Source organism: Neovison vison, chromosome 6 (assembly GCF_020171115.1).
Source record: "Neovison vison isolate M4711 chromosome 6, ASM_NN_V1, whole genome shotgun sequence".
Lineage (NCBI taxonomy): Eukaryota > Metazoa > Chordata > Mammalia > Carnivora > Mustelidae > Neogale > Neogale vison.
In genome coordinates, this window is record NC_058096.1 from 56,712,312 (window position 1) to 56,718,311 (window position 6,000).

Here is a 6,000-nt window from a genome sequence, read left to right on the forward strand (position 1 = left end):
TTCACCCACAGAGTGTCTGATTTACTAGGTCTGGAGTGGAGCTGGAATATTTGTATTTTTAATCAATTTCCAGGTAATACTAATGCTGCTGGTGTAGGGACCACATTTTGAGAACTACTAATTTAGCCAAACAGTAGACTACCCGAAACCCTTGAACTTGATCATGTGAATGTACATTTATTATCAGAGAATGGTAAATTCATATTGGAACTAATGAGAGGGAAAGACAGAGACACCCCCCTTCTGGTCTCCACCAACCTTACCTCTTCCAACTCTTTGTACAGTATTGGTAGTTGCTAAGACATCAACTTTGTATTCTGAATTTTATTTTATTTTATTTTTAAGATTTTGTTTATTTATTTGACAGACAGAGATCACAAGTAGGCAGAGAGGCAGGAGGAAGCAGGCTCCCTGCTGAGCAGAGAGCCCGATGCGGGGCTCGATTCCAGGACCCTGGGATCATGAGCTGAGCTTTAACCCACTGAGCCACCCAGGTGCCCCATGTATTCTGAATTTCATAATTAATGGCAAGAAGCAAGCTTTTCTTGCACAGCGTGTCACATTAAGTTGCTGCCCTAGTAAGTGTCAGAAAGTTGTCTATGGCAGAGTTAGAGATCATGAATATGGAAGGAATGATAGAATTAGGAAATTACCATTTGCAACTTCTGATGTAATAATTCAGGCAACAGTCATCAGTGGTTGAAACCATTAGGTGAAAGTCTTTGGTGATCTTTACAGTGGAGGGATTCAATAGTTACTGCACAAATCTGATTAATCTTAACACAAATACAGAGAAACAGGCATTGTGTTTGATATGATATAACATGAAACATGATATGATGCCACACTCTAAATATTCTTATCAAATACAGTAAACCTGAATCTAACCAAGGCTCTGGGGCTTCCTTCCATTTACAAAACTATGGGAGAAAGGAACAAATTGAGTGATGGCACAAGGAAGAAAACAGACACATCTAGAGTATGGAATATTTTATGGGAGAAACCAGTAAGATAGGGGGAAAAGTTGGAGTAGTCTCCTCTAGATTCAGAGAGACATAAGCAGATGTGTTCGTGGACCTTCTTTAGATCCTGGTTTGAACAGCCTGAATCCAAGATAAAAATACAAAGACCAGGAAATGCATGGTCTGAGTATTAGCCAGCACCAAAGGTTTCTTTTTTTTCTTTTATTTTTTAAAAGATTTTATTTATTAAAAAAAAAAGAGATTTTACTTATTAATTTGTCAGAGAAAGAGAGAGAGAGAGAGAACACACAAGCAGGGGGGAGTGGCCAGCAGAGGGAGAAGCAGGCTTCCTTGATGACAAGCTCAGGTCATGATCTCAGGGTCCTGGGATGGAGCCTGGCCTCCGGTTCTCTGCTCAGTAGGAGCCTGCTTCCCCCTTCCCCTCTGCCTGCCTCTGCCTGCTTGTGATCTCTCTCCCTCTGTCATATCTGACATAGTGTCTGGGTATATGAAAATGCGTTACAGTGTTGTTATAGTGTTACAGTGTTGGCTATTTGGTATGTATTAAAAATTAGGATCATAAAAAATAGTAGAAAGAGAACCTAGTAGAAAGAGAATCTAGCCTTTCTTCTCTTAGTCTTAAAATATGATAATTTTAAAAATCCGAAGTAAATTTTCATTGCTCTGATTCTCTGTTTAGAATCTTGCCTGCATTGCTTATTTACCATGTAACCTTGGGCAAAGGAATTAATAGGTTAGTTTTCTGCTAAATGGCAGTAATGATAGTATCAACTTTAGGGTCTGTATGAGGATTAAAACAGATAATGAATGTAAATCTCTTTACACAGGGCCTAATATGTAGTAACCACTTGATAAACATTAGTTATTATTTTATGAATGATCTTTCCCCCTATCCTTTTTATTTTTAAAGATTTATTTATTTGAGAGAGAGAGAGAGAAAGAGAACCTGAGTGGGGAGTAGAAGCAGAGGGAAAGGAAGAGAGAGAATCCTCAAGCATCCTCCCTGCTGAGCATGGAATCCAACTCAGGGCTCCATTCTGTGACCCCGAGTTCACGACCTAAGCTGAAATCAATAGTTGATTGCTTAACTGAGCCACCCTGGTGCCCTCCCCCACTGCCCATCTTTTTTTCCTATCCTTCTGATAAGTCAGAAGTTACTTTCTTTTCCTCTCAGATGACCATTTGTAAAGGAGATATCAACTAATACTAAGGATGTTGTCTACATTTTTAAGTGAGGAGCTTTACTTATATAGTTAATGTATAAGCTTAAAAGATTTTTTAAATATATGACACATGTTAATGACATGAAAATATTTCCATTGGGTTTTGGGGCTTGAGAAAATGATTTTAAAACAAACATCTTTTCTTCATTCATTGATGCTAGTGCAGTGTGACTTATTCTTAGTTTGCAATAAATAATCTATGTGCATTCTTTGGAAAAGGTAAACATCTTTTCTAAAGCCGTTAAAGCCTAGCTGAATTTAGAAGTAAGCTATAATCCCAAATTGACTTAGTGAGCTCCAGAACTGTCTTATCCTTACAGATGGATTGTCAGTATTGTAACTGTGATGCTTCGAGTGCTGTGGGAGGAGATCCAGAGGGTCCTGGGGGGCAAGTCCAGATGACTCCAAGTTCTTTAATGACAGGGCAGTAAAAGTTAAGAAGTGGCACATTTTGGGGGAAATACTTCAATAATATTAGTTATACAAGGAGGAAGAGAACAATATAGCTGGAGAATTAAAAGGAAAGATGAGCACACAGATGGATAAGAAAGCAGTGTTTTGCCAACTGGATGACATCTGGCATGCTAGAGTGAAGTTAATTACCTAACAAGTGAAACAAAGTCCAAATAGCAAATGATCTCTTCATCTTTCTGCAGGAATAGAACATTCCCAAAATAAGGCATGTTATTTTTTTTAAAAGATTTTATTTATTTATCTGACAGAGATCACAAATAGGCAGAGAGGCAGGCAGAGAGAGAGAAGGAAGCAGGGTCTCTGCAGAGCAGAGAGCCAGATGCAGGGCTCGATCCCAGAACCCCGGGATCACGACCTGAAGGCAGAGGCTTTAACCCACTGAGCCACCCAGGTGCCCCAATAAGGCATGTTATAAGGGAAAACCAGAGACAAAGATAGAGTTTAAAAATAAAATCCTCCTTTAAACAGATGTGAAATCCACAGCTGGAATTAAAGCAGTCAAGAATGTGGGAAGAAGGCAGTTTATAAGAAACCTTAATATGGTATTAACTCTGACAGTGGATTAGAACATAGAAGACAGCAGCAAATTTTCTTTCTCCCAAGATTGCTATGGTTTATCAGATTATCAGCAGTGCTTACAAAGCAAAGCATATATAATTTTTTTTTCAGAAACAAAGCAGAGAATTATATTGGTAACCGATTATAGATCCATGCCTACAATAAAACTTTTCTTTGAGATAAACTTACTTATAAAATGTTCTTTGAGTCATCAATATTATTAAGCTGCCTTTCATGCCAAGATTTATCTTCATGACCTCTTCTCTCTGTTTTGTATCACCATGGCCTGGGATATCTTTCTGAGACAGTGAATCCAATCTGAGTTTTAGTCACAGTGACAGAAATTAAAATAGCATGAAAGAGCCAATATCTTTTTTTATGTTATTCTCTGACTTTGGGGGGAGACGGGAAGAAAACCTCAGGTTTGCAGTTCTACCTCCAAGATTTGCTGTTTTAATTACTGAAGAATAGTAATTTCCCAGTCTTTAGGCTTTAGACTTTAGAAAAGCAGTAATATATTTTAAAATTTCTGTTGTCTTTCTGATGCATTAAAGGTAATGTTTGGGGGTACCTGGGTGGCTCAGTTGGTTAATTGACTCAGGTTGTGATCTCATGATCACATGTGATCTCATGAATGGTGAGATCAAACCCCGTGTAGGGCTTGGCAGTCGGTGGGGAGTCTACTTGAAGATTCTGTCCCTCTGGCCCTCCTCCCACTCAGCTGTCTCTTTCTCTCCCTCTCTCTCAGATAAATATATAAATCTTTTTAAAAAATCAATAAGGGTCAAGATAATATTTTTTTAAAGATTTATTTATTGACAGGCAGAGATCACAAGTAGGAAGAGAGGCAGGCAGAGAGAGAGGAGGAAGCAGGCTTCCTGCTGAGCAGAGAGCCCGATGTGGGGCTGGATCCCAGGACCCTGGGATCATGACCTGAACCGAAGGCAGGGGCTTTAACCCACTGAGCCACCCAGGCTCCCCAAGGTCAAGATGATATTTTATTCCAGTTCCTGAAGCTGGGTGAGATGGTAGCAACATATTTCTGAAAGGCAGTCAGCAGTGGTTAATGAGCACTTACGATATCCCATCTACAGTTCTAGGTGCTAGGGATATAGCCATTAAGTAGACAGACAGGGACCCCAAGCACAGGAAGCTTCATTTTAGGGGAAAGAGAGACAAAGAAATAAACCAAATCATTTCAGGCAAGCGCTTGTGCTGGGGGAAAAGAACATAGGTCATGTAATTGAGAATGTTGAGGGAACTGCATTAGTTTGGGCTGAGGAGGGAGCTTATCAGCTAAGAATCAAACAAGGAGCCGGTTACATCCAGAGAAGAGGCAAGATCATTGTAGGCAGAGGATAGAGCTCGTGCTAAGGCCCAAGGGTAGGAATAAATTTGGTCAGGGACAAAGCATGGAAAATATAATGCATTTGTAACGAAGTTACTGATTGCATTAAATATGCTTAAGATGACAGTACTAATAGTAGAAAAACTAGTCCTTAGGAGGGGAATGAAATTCAAAGTATCCTAGAGTGGTATCCGTGATTGCCGTGTAACTGGGAGAACAAGCAAGGCCCAGATGTTGCAGAATAAATGAGCTTCATTCCTGAATTAATTCCAATTACTCTTGGCCTAGACTCAAAGCCATCATAAGAACACTATCCAAATGGACTCAAAGAGGGTAATATTTTTCCATAGTTTAAACATTAGGAAGTAGGCAGAATATAATGCCAGCATTGTAAAACAACTTATAACAATTCTCTTCTCCCCATTTTAAAGCCCCCTCCTAAGACAGCACTGCAAAAATATTTAAAATATTTCATATATATCTTTTAGTTCTCTAAAATATATATATATATAAGCTCATATATATCTTTGATATATAATTTCATATATATCTTTGATGTATTGGTTAGAAATACTAATACTTATTGGTAAATAAGGGACATAAGTCTTAAATATAATTATCTTTAGATTTTTTTTTTACTTTTTACTTTAAATTCAATTAATTAACATAATGTATTAGTTTGAGAGGTAGAGGTCAGTGATTCTTCGATATTTTATAACACCCAGGGCTCATTACAATACTTGCCCTCCTTAATGTCCATCACCCAGTTACCCCATCTCCCCACCCTCTCCCTTCCAGCAGTCCTGAGTTTGTTCCCTATAATTAAGAGTCTCTTATGAGGGATGCCTGGGTGGCTCAGTAGGTTAAGGATCTGCCTTCTGCTGAGGTCATGATCTCAGGGTCCTGGGGTCAAGTCCAGTGTTGGCTGACCGGGGAGCCCACTTCTCCCTCTGCCTGCCATACCCCCTGCTTGTGCTTGCTCTCTCTGACAAATTAATAAAATCTTTTTTAAAAAGTCTCTTATGGTTTGTCTCCTTCTCTGATTTCATCTTCTTTTATTTTCTTTCCTCTCTTCCCCATGAGCCTATGTTTTGTTTCTTAAATTCCATATATTAATGAGATCATATGATATTTCTCTTTCTCTGATTGATTTATTTTGCTAGTTCCATCCATGTCTTGCAAATGGCTAGTTCCATCCATGTCTTGCAAATGGCACTTTTTTGGATGGCTGAGTTGTATTTCATTATGTATATATACACACATCTACTTTTTACATTCATCTGTTGATGGACATTTGGGTTCTCTCCATAGTTTGACTATTGTGGACATTGCTGCTATAAACATTGGGGTGCACATGCCCCTTCAGGTCACTAAATTAGTATCATTGGGGTAAATCCCTAGTAGTACAATTGCT